The following is a 9,929-nucleotide window of genomic DNA, read 5'->3' on the forward strand; positions in this document are numbered from 1 at the left end:
GATCTGACATTCACACCTACTTGCAGTCGAACAGCTCTGCTCCCGCTTTTGATTATGTATGGTTGGATATTCGAACCTTTTCTTAACTGCTTTTTACAAACTTTGGTTGGACGTTCACACCTTCTTGTAGCCGAACACATGCACTCCTGCTTTTGATGATGTATGGTTGGGCATTCGCACCTTTTTTTTTACCCATTTTTCAGGTATTATGGGTGGACATTCACACCTTCTTGCAGCTGAACACCTCCTCTCCCACTTATGATCATGTGTGGTTTTATTTTCGAAAATTTTCTTTCATGTTTTCTAGCAATTATTGATGGACATTTAGACCTTCTTGCAGCTGAACACCACCTCTCCCGATTTTGATTATGTATGGACCGGCATTTTTACCTTTTCTAACACATTTTTCAGCAATTATGGTTGGAGATTCACACCTACTCACAGCCGAACAACTCCGCTACCGCATTTGATGGTGTATAGTCGGGCATTCTCACCCTTTCTCATCAGCTTTTTGCAAATTATGATCTGACATCCACACCTACTTGCAGTCGAACAGCTCTGCTCCCGCTTTTGATTATGTATGGTTGGATATTCGAACCTTTTCTTAACTGCTTTTTACAAACTTTGGTTGGACATTCACACCTTCTTACAGCAGAACACATGAACTCCTGCTTTTGATGATGTATGGTTTGACATTCGCACCTTCTCTCACCCGCCTTTTACTATGGTCGGCCATTCACAGCTTCCTCTCCACCATACTTGTATGGTGGGATATTCACAACCACTTCCATCCGAAGACCTCCGCCCCCACTTTTGTTGATATTTAGTCGGTCATTCGCACCTTACCCGCTTTTGGCAAACTATGGCCTTCTTGCAGCCAAACACCTCTGATCTCGCTTTTGATGATGTAAGGTTGGGCATTCAGACCTGCTTCACCTGCTTTTCACCAAATATAGTCGGACATTCACACCTTCTTGCAGCCAAACGCTTCCGCTTTTAGTGTTCTATGAGGCATTCACATATTTTTTTTCACCGTATTTTATAGATTATGGTTGGAAATTCTCACCCACTCTCATCCGAAGACCTCTCCTCCCGCTTTTGTTAATATATAGTCGGGCATTCGAACCTTTTCTTACCCGCTTTTTACAAATTATGGTCGAACATTCACTCCTACTTGCAGCTGAATACTTCCGCTCCACCTTTTAGGTATGTATGGTTGGCATTTGCACCTCTTTTTATACTGATTGCTGAAGATTAAGTTGTTCTTTCTCAAACTACAAATTTTTTTTAATTGTTGAAACTTGATTTGAAGTGGATAAATAAGGAGGACAAACAGTTTTAAGTCAGGCTGATAGAAGGAATTAATTTTATAGCAAAATCTGTATTTCGTCATATGTCGAGAGATGCTTATTGCTGAAGAAGTTCTTTCTCATTCTACAAAGTACAACGTTGTTTATCGTTGAAACTTGATTAGACATGAATAAATATGAAGGACAAAGCAGTCTTAACTTGGTTTGAGTTAATGAATTCGTTTTTTAGGAGAATCCGAATTCGTACATAACTCATAAAATAGAGCTTATTTTCGGATTCCTGAAGAATGAGTCTGGTTCTTTCTCATAATACAAAGTTTGTTGTTTATTGTTGAAACTTAATCAGAAGTGAAGAAATAAATGAATGCCTATCAACAAATGTGGGATCTAAACTCTAGTGCTTCCTCTAAAATAATTTCCTTTCTCAATTTAGAAATGTGTGTGTGTAAGTCACAACACCCGTGACACCAAAACGGCTTTCTTTTCTCTACACTCTGCACTATGAGCACACACACCAAATCAGAAAGGCTTTTTTCTCTCTTTTCTACATTATGGACCGTGGGGACACAAAACCGCTCTCTCTTTTTTTTTTTGATTGTGTGCCAGGGCGTTGTCTCACGTATTAGATTATGCTTAAGATACGAATGGGTTTATCAGTCACATCAGAATCCATACATACTGATCCTCCCGTAATAAAATGGTCGGATCTTATCAAACACACTTTGTTTCTTGTGACAATCAAGTCAGCGAAACAGCGTATACACGTCAAGACACTGAATCAAGTTTGCCACAAGAACTCATAAGTTTGGCAGTATTGCTCTGCCGTCAGCAATCATACACCCATTTTATTTTCGTGAGACATGTGCAAGCAGCTGTTCATCTACTGTTCTATCACTATGAATTAGTGATCTATTATCAATAAGGATACTTCTACAACTACTATCAAAGTATGTCCAGACTTCTTATGTTGTCAGTTGCTATATATGAATAAGTGGGTAGCTACTGACAAGCATTAAGCATGTCACACAGCCCAAACATATAACATTTCAGGACACACCACACAGTTAACAACCACAGTGAAGCGTGTCAAAGCCCAAACATGTAACATTCAACAGGACACTTACACAACACATTCAAATCAAACAGTCAGACAACATACAAGAACATATACCCCAGCCGGCATTGCTCCCTGCCTATTTTCGTACAGCACACTATGTGTGCGCACACCTTTATTCACAAACTCTTCAACTTATACTCTTTTACCGAAGCTGCTACAGCTCGATTGGCCGAATACCCTTTGATCCTATTTCGGTGAATTTGACATCTGCCTTACATATAACAGATTAGCGGTTTAGCAGTTTTAATTTAGTTTGAGTGAAGGAATTCATTTTATAGCAAAATCCGAAATCGTGAAGAACTCATGAAAGTAAGCTTATTCTCGGATTCCTGAAACTTTAGATTTGCTCTTTCTTTTACTGCAAAGTACAACGTTGTTTTTTTTGTTTAAATCTTTCTAGACATGGTAAATATTAAGGACAAAGCAGTTTTCACATGGTTTGAGTGAAGGAATTCATTTTATAGATAAAATCCCAAGAGTCTGCTGAGAAAAGAGAGTGAATGCGAAGTAGACTTTAACACGGCTATGGGAGTGAGCCGAGTGTGGGCTAACCGGGAGAATTGCTTGAAAGAAACGCGACACCGAATGAGCGATCAGAACAAAGCCTCAATACGGGATTCTCGTGGTGTTTTTGTTGCTGCCTTGTCTTTTGCACAGCCATCAAATAGGGCCCGATTGTTCCTAGTTGGTCAGCCGAGGAGCAAGGGGGGGGGGGGGAGCAAGCGTCTCAACCAAGCAAAGCTCACCATGGGGAAGGTGGCTATGCCAACTAGCCTGATGCCCTTCTCCCGCAGTGACGGATAATCGTACTCTGGTTTCTCTTCATAACGTACAAGTCTTTCGCCTTTTACTAAAGATTTCTGTGGAGAGCAGCACTAATGAGTTGTTTCTATTTTTGGCAGGCTTTACCTTTGCGGGTGAAGCCCTTTCTGTCTGTGCAAAAGAAATCTTCTTACTGTGCAGAGTGACTTCTCTGAGTAGAGTCGCCTTACTTGTTGCGACTGTGCCGATGTTCGAAGCTGGAGTGCAAAGTTGTTGCTTGAATGGTGCTTGCTGGAGCGTGCGGGAGTGCAAAGTTATACCATTTAAAAGGGCTGAAGAGTGCTCAGTGCAGCGGGTGGGCGACACTCTGGCCACCTTGAAAACCGAGGTTACATCCACTACCAGGGGCAGCCCAAGTTCTGCCGCAAGTGTGGTGAGCATGGGCACCTGGTTGAGGCTTGTACCAAGGTGTTATGTGGGAAGAGCAGAGAAATTGGGCAAACTTTTGGAGAGTGTCCAAATGGCAGGAAATGTAATCTCTGTGGAGAATGAAATCACCTCTTCAGAGATTGCCCTAAATCTTTTGCCAACAAATTAAAGACGGTAAAGCCACAGTCAAGCCAACAAAGAGAAGGACCAAAGGTGGCAGTTGGTGAACAAAGTGAAGAGGTTGACCCAATAAATTCAAACTTCCCGCCAAAAGCTTGGATTGGAAGTGAGGAGCAAAAAGGGGAGGGGTCTGTAGAGGCCTCACCACTCAGTGTTGAAGTCTGTGAGAATTCACAGGCAGAGGGTGGAGCTACGCTAAATGAGGAGGAAGAGCAGACAGGTGAGTCTAGTGAAGATACTCACCTCCCCGAAGGTCAACAGCCGAAGAGGACGGCATCTGAGTCTCTGATTCCCCAGTGGTATCAGAGAAGAGGGGAAGGGTTAGGTCCCTTTCAGACAGTTCTTCAGTGGAAGAACCTAGAGTCTTCCCCTTCGACTCACCAAATGAGGTCTCCTTTTTAACTTCAGCTCTGCAATCAACCCCCAGGGACTCAAAGTTAAATGCAACATTGCGTCAGAGGCCAACACCGAGAGTCCGAAAAGGAAATATAGATCACCCTACTCACTTTTCACCTAAAGAAATGAAGGAAGAGCTAGTTTCCCAAGAAATAACCTGTGTGTAATTTGTTTTGATAACTTAGAAAAACGAAAATGACATACCTACTTTCCTTTATGCTTTTAATGGTTCTCACCTTCTCAACACTAAATGTGAGAAGTGTGAAATCAAAGACAAGAGCCCAGAGTATTTTATCCTTCTTAGACTCCATAAAATCAGATGTGTTTTTAATACAAGAATGTGGACTACCTTTTTTAAAAAACCATAGACAATGGGAGGAAATGTGGCCCCATTTATCGATATGGAGTGGCTCAAATCAAAATAAAAATGATGGTGTGGCCATTCTAATTAAAAATCCGCATGTTCTGGTGAAAGGTAGCACAGTGGTGAGAGACGGACGGGCACTTTTAGCACACTTGAATTTTATGGGGCAAGACTTTAACCTCTTAAATATTTATGGTTTCAATGGAAAAAATGAAAGGTATGACTTTTAGAAGATATACAGCTTTACATGCTAGGGCAAGTACCTTTAGTTGTAGGAGGGGATTTTAACTGTATCTTGAGCAGGAAAGATAGAAAAAGAGCAGGGGTAGATTTTAAAGTGGATAAGACTTCGATTTTACTTCAGGGCATATGCAGGGATTTTAAGCTTACTGACTGTTTTAGAACCATGCATCCCAGAGAGGAGGGCTTCACCTGGTTTAGTCATGATGGCACCAGAGCCTCTCGCATTGATTATTTCTTTACTAGAGATTGCCCACCCACTGATGTTAGATTAACCCCTGTTTTCTTTTCAGACCACCTTATGCTCTCCTGCACCCTTTCACCCCCTTCTGGTGTGACGGTAGGAAGTGGTCTGTGGAAACTCAACTGTTCCCTGTTGGAGGATGAAATCATAGTCAGTCAGTACAGGGAATGTTATAAAGAGTGGCAGACCCTTCAAGACCTCTACGAAACACATGCACAATGGTGGGAAATGGTGAAGGAAACGACCCAGACTTTTTTTAAACAGCAAGGTAAACGTAAAAAAAGGAAAGAGAATAGATGTATGATGGGACTACATAAACGCTTACAGCACTACATTAAACTAAATCAGTGTGGCATAGACTTTAAAGAAGAAATCAAAGATGTCAAAAAGGAAATGTCAGTTTCAGCAGAAATAAAGAGTAAAGGAATTTTTGTAAGAAGCAGGGAGCAGGAAATTGAGGAAGGTGAAAAAGAAAGAAAGTTATAAATAAAAAGGAGTGTATTCAAAATCTAAAAAGAGAAGATGGGTTTTTAACAAAATCCACACAAGAGATGATTGAAACTGTACATACCTTTTATAGTAACATGTACAAAGAGAAACCAGTGCACTTGGAAACATCGGCAGAAATCTTAAAATTCGTTGACAAAACCGTAAAAGAGAATGCACACTTGACACAGAATTTTACTGCTTTAGAGTTAAAAAAATGCCTAACAGGTTTTAAGAGAAGTCGAGCTCCGGGTTTAAACGGGCTTCCTGCAGAATTCTATCTGACCTATTGGGACCTTTTATCATCAGACATTTTAGATGTTTTTAAAGATTTTGAAAAACTCGACCGACTGCCTGACAGTTTTAGAGTGGGAATAGTGACTCTACTTTATAAAAAAAATGATAAGACTGACCTAAAGAATTGGAGGCCCATCACACTTTTAAACTTTGACTGTAAACTTTTTAGCAAGGTTTTAGCGACACGGATGTCCTCTGTTTTAGAGGAGGTAATTCACCCAGACCAAGCTTGTGCCATCTCAGGGAGACAACTCACCGACAGCCTCGTACTGATTCGAGACATCATTGATTACGCTAGAGACAGAAACACCCGGCTTTTCATCTTAAATTTAGACTTTGAAAAAGCATTTGATCGGGTCTCGCATCAATATCTCTTTCAGGTGTTGCAGCCATCGAAAAGGGCCCGATTGTTCCTACTTGGTGAGCTTTGCTTGGTTGAGACGCTTGCCCCCCCCCCCTGCTCCTCGGCTGACCAAGTAGAAACAATCTATTCGATGGCTGCCTTGTCTTTTACTCTGTGCAAAAGACAAGGCAGCCACAAACACCACGGGAACACCGTATTGAGGCTTTGTTCTGACCACTCATTCGGTGTCGCGTTTCTTTCAAGAAATTCTCCCGGTTAGCCCGCACTCGGCTCGCTCCCAGAGCCGTGTTAAAGTCCACTTCGCATTCACTCTCTTTTCTCAGCAGATTAAAAGAAAGTTTCATCTTGGGCTCCCTGAAACTTCCATCCTGCACCGCTGTTTGCTTTTTCACAAGAGCAGAGGAGAGCGCACCGTTCCCAGCGGCACTGCAGTACCGGGTCGAGGCTTGGAGTGAACGGAGCAAGCTTCTTTTTCAACTCCTATTCTTAAAAATCCATTTAATATGTTGTCCTCGTATAGAGGACATATTAAACTGATAAGAACAGATACTACACTTGATCTTAGCCAAAAGGCCGAGAAGCGATAACTGTCCACTGTTTCAGGTCCGAGGGCCCTTGCTGGCACAATGCGCACTTGTAGCAATGTTCTTTTTATGGCCATAGGTGGCCAGAGTGTCACGTTGCACCTCCGCCCACCCGCTGCACTGAGCACTCTTCAGCCCTTTTAAATGGTATAACTTTGCACTCCCGCATGCTCCAGCAAGCACCATTCAAGCAACAACTTTGTACTCCAGCTTCAAACATCGGCACAGTCGCAACAAGTAAGGCGACTCTACTCAGAGAAGTCACTCTGCAAAGTAGCAAGATTTCTTTTGCACAGACAGAAAGGGCTTCACCCGCAAAGGTAAAGCCTGCCAATAATAGAAACAACTCATTAGTGCTGCTCTCCACGGAAGTCTTTAGTAAAAGGCGAAAGACTTGTATGTTATGAAGAGAAACCAGAGTACGATTATCCGTCACTGCGGGAGCAGGGCATCAGGCTAGTTGGTATAGCCACCTTCCCCATGGTGAGCTTTGCTTGGTTGAGACGCTTGCCCCCCCCCCCCCCCCCTTGCTCCTCGGCTGACCAAGTAGGAACAATCGGGCCCTATTCGATGGCTGCCTTGTCTTTTACTCTATGCAAAAGACAAGGCAGCAACAAAAACACCACGAGAATCCCGTATTGAGGCTTTGTTCTGACCGCTCATTCGGTGTCGCGTTTCTTTCAAGCAATTCTCCCGGTTAGCCCACACTCGGCTCGCTCCCATAGCCGTGTTAAAGTCTACTTCGCATTCACTCTCTTTTCTCAGCAGACTCTTGGGATTTTATCTATAAAATGAATTCCTTCACTCAAACTATGTGAAAACTGCTTTGCCCTTAATATTTACCATGTCTAGAAAGATTTAAACAAAAAAAACAACGTTGTACTTTGCAGTAAAAGAAAGAGCAAATCTAAAGTTTCAGGAATCCGAGAATAAGCTTACTTTCATGAGTTCTTCACGATTTCGGATTTTGCTATAAAATGAATTCCTTCACTCAAACTAAATTAAAACTGCTAAACCGCTAATCTGTTATATGTAAGGCAGATGTCAAATTCACCGAAATAGGATCAAAGGGTATTCGGCCAATCGAGCTGTAGCAGCTTCGGTAAAAGAGTATAAGTTGAAGAGTTTGTGAATAAAGGTGTGCGCACACATAGTGTGCTGTACGAAAATAGGCAGGGAGCAATGCCGGCTGGGGTATATGTTCTTGTATGTTGTCTGACTGTTTGATTTGAATGTGTTGTGTAAGTGTCCTGTTGAATGTTACATGTTTGGGCTTTGACACGCTTCACTGTGGTTGTTAACTGTGTGGTGTGTCCTGAAATGTTATATGTTTGGGCTGTGTGACATGCTTAATGCTTGTCAGTAGCTACCCACTTATTCATATATAGCAACTGACAACATAAGAAGTCCGGACATACTTTGATAGTAGTTGTAGAAGTATCCTTATTGATAATATATCACTAATTCATAGTGATAGAACAGTAGATGAACAGGTGCTTGCACATGTCTCACGAAAATAAAATGGGTGTATGATTGCTGACGGCAGAGCAATACTGCCAAACTTATGAGTTCTTGTGGCAAACTTGATTCAGTGTCTTGACGTGTATACGCTGTTTCGCTGACTTGATTGTCACAAGAAACAAAGTGTGTTTGATAAGATCCGACCATTTTATTACGGGAGGATCAGTATGTATGGATTCTGATGTGACTGATAAACCCATTCGTATCTTAAGCATAATCTAATACGTGAGACAACGCCCTGGCACACGATAAAAAAAAAAAAAAGATTTTTGTGTCCCCAGAGTCCATAATGTAGAAAAGAGAGAAAAAAGCCTTTCTGATTTGGTGTGTGTGCTCATAGTGCAGAGTGTAGAGAAAAGAAAGCCGTTTTGGTGTCACGGGTGTTGTGACTTACACACACACATTTCTAAATTGAGAAAGGAAATTATTTTAGAGGAAGCACTAGAGTTTAGATCCCACATTTGTTGATAGGCATTCATTTATTTCTTCACTTCTGATGAAGTTTCAACAATAAACAACAAACTTTGTATTATGAGAAAGAACCAGACTCATTCTTCAGGAATCCGAAAATAAGCTCTATTTTATGAGTTATGCACGAATTCGGATTCTCCTATAAAACGATTTCATTAACTCAAACCAAGTTAAAACTGCTTTGTGAGAAAGATGAGAAAGAACTTCTTCAGCAATAAGCATCTCTCGACATATGACGAAATACAGATTTTGCTATAAAATGAATTCCTTCTATCAGCCTGACTTAAAACTGTTTGTCCTCCTTATTTATCCACTTCAAATCAAGTTTCAACAATTAAAAAAAATTTGTAGTTTGAGAAAGAACAACTTAATCTTCAGCAATCAGTATAAAAAGAGGTGCAAATGCCAACCATACATACCTAAAAGGTGGAGCGGAAGTATTCAGCTGCAAGTAGGTGTGAATGTTCGACCATAATTTGTAAAAAGCGGGTAAGAAAAGGTTCGAATGCCCGACTATATATTAACAAAAGCGGGAGGAGAGGTCTTCGGATGAGAGTGGGTGAGAATTTCCAACCATAATCTATAAAATACGGTGAAAAAAAACTATGTGAATGCCTCATAGAACACTAAAAGCGGAAGTGTTCGGCTGCAAGAAGGTGTGAATGTCTGACTATATTTGGTGAAAAGCAGGTGAAGCAAGGTCTGAATGCCCAACCTTACATCATCAAAAGCGAGATCAGAGGTGTTTGGCTGCAAGAAGGCCATAGTTTGCCAAAAGCGGGTAAGGTGCGAATGACCGACTAAATATCAACAAAAATGGGAGCGGAGGTGTTCAGCTGCAAGACGGTCTGAATGTCCATCAATAATTGCTAGAAAACATGAAAGAAAATTTTCGAATATCAAACTGCACATGATCATAAGCGGGAGAGGAGGTGTTCAGCTGCAAGAAGGTGTGAATGTCTACCCATAATTACTGAAAAATGGGTAAGAAAAGGTGCGAATGCCTAACCATACATCATCAAAAGAGGGAGCGGAGGTGTTCCGCTGTAAGACGGTGTGAATGTCCGACCATAGATGGTAAAAAGCGGGTAAGAAAAGGTTAAATTACCCGACTGTACACAATCAAAAGAGGGAGCGGAGTTGTTCAGCTAAGAGAAGGTGTGA

At 41.5% G+C, this 9,929-nt stretch overlaps 3 non-coding genes across 3 annotated transcripts; 1 reads left to right on the forward strand and 2 right to left on the reverse strand.

Moving 5' to 3' along the window:
• Nucleotides 1-3,233: 3,233 nt before the first annotated feature.
• LOC140286934 (U5 spliceosomal RNA) lies at nt 3,234-3,347 on the forward strand. The gene has a single exon (XR_011911340.1). It is a non-coding gene; the product is annotated as a U5 spliceosomal RNA (small nuclear RNA).
• A 3,243-nt stretch (nt 3,348-6,590) lies between these two features.
• On the reverse strand, nt 6,591-6,774 carry LOC140286921 (U2 spliceosomal RNA). The gene has a single exon (XR_011911328.1). It is a non-coding gene; the product is annotated as a U2 spliceosomal RNA (small nuclear RNA).
• Nucleotides 6,775-7,082: 308 nt separating this feature from the next.
• LOC140286929 (U5 spliceosomal RNA) lies at nt 7,083-7,196 on the reverse strand. Its single transcript, XR_011911335.1, has one exon. It is a non-coding gene; the product is annotated as a U5 spliceosomal RNA (small nuclear RNA).
• Nucleotides 7,197-9,929: the final 2,733 nt, after the last annotated feature.

Source organism: Leuresthes tenuis, unplaced genomic scaffold (genome assembly GCF_036924035.1).
Source record: "Leuresthes tenuis unplaced genomic scaffold, fLeuTen1.0.hap1 SCAF_99, whole genome shotgun sequence".
Classification (NCBI taxonomy): domain Eukaryota; kingdom Metazoa; phylum Chordata; class Actinopteri; order Atheriniformes; family Atherinopsidae; genus Leuresthes; species Leuresthes tenuis.